We start from the raw sequence: 591 nt of genomic DNA on the forward strand, positions 1-591 counted from the left end.
AGAAGGAGATTTAATGAAATCTCTATGGTCTCTATATGAGCCTCAGATTCCTTTGGATCCTTAATAGGAAACTCCTTCTTGTTTGAGGGACGTCCCAGGAGGTCTTTCTCACTAGGATTTTTGTCCTCCTCCTCCCTTGTGCATTCGGCCATATTGATCACATCAATGGCCTTGCACTCTCCTTTTGGATTCTCTTCTGTATTGCTTGGGAGAATACTGGGAGGAGTTTCAATGACTTTCTTACTCAACTGGCCCACTTGTGCCTCCAGATTTCTGATGGAGGATCTTGTTTCACTCATGAAACTAAAAGTGGCTTTTGACAGATCAGAGACTAGATTGGCTAAATTAGAAGTGCTTTGTTCAGAATTCTCTGTCTGTTGCTGAGAAGATGATGGATAAGGCTTGCTATTGCTCAGCCTGTTGCGTCCACCATTGTTAAAGCCTTGTTGAGGCTTTTGTTGATCCTTCCATGAGAAATTTGGATGATTTCTCCATGATGAGTTATAGGTGTTTCCATAAGGTTCACCCATGTAATTAACCTCTGCCATGGCAGGGTTCTCAGGATCATAAGCTTCTTCAGAAGCTGCCTCG

The sequence above is a fragment of the Arachis duranensis genome, chromosome 3, assembly GCF_000817695.3.
Source record: "Arachis duranensis cultivar V14167 chromosome 3, aradu.V14167.gnm2.J7QH, whole genome shotgun sequence".
NCBI lineage: Eukaryota > Viridiplantae > Streptophyta > Magnoliopsida > Fabales > Fabaceae > Arachis > Arachis duranensis.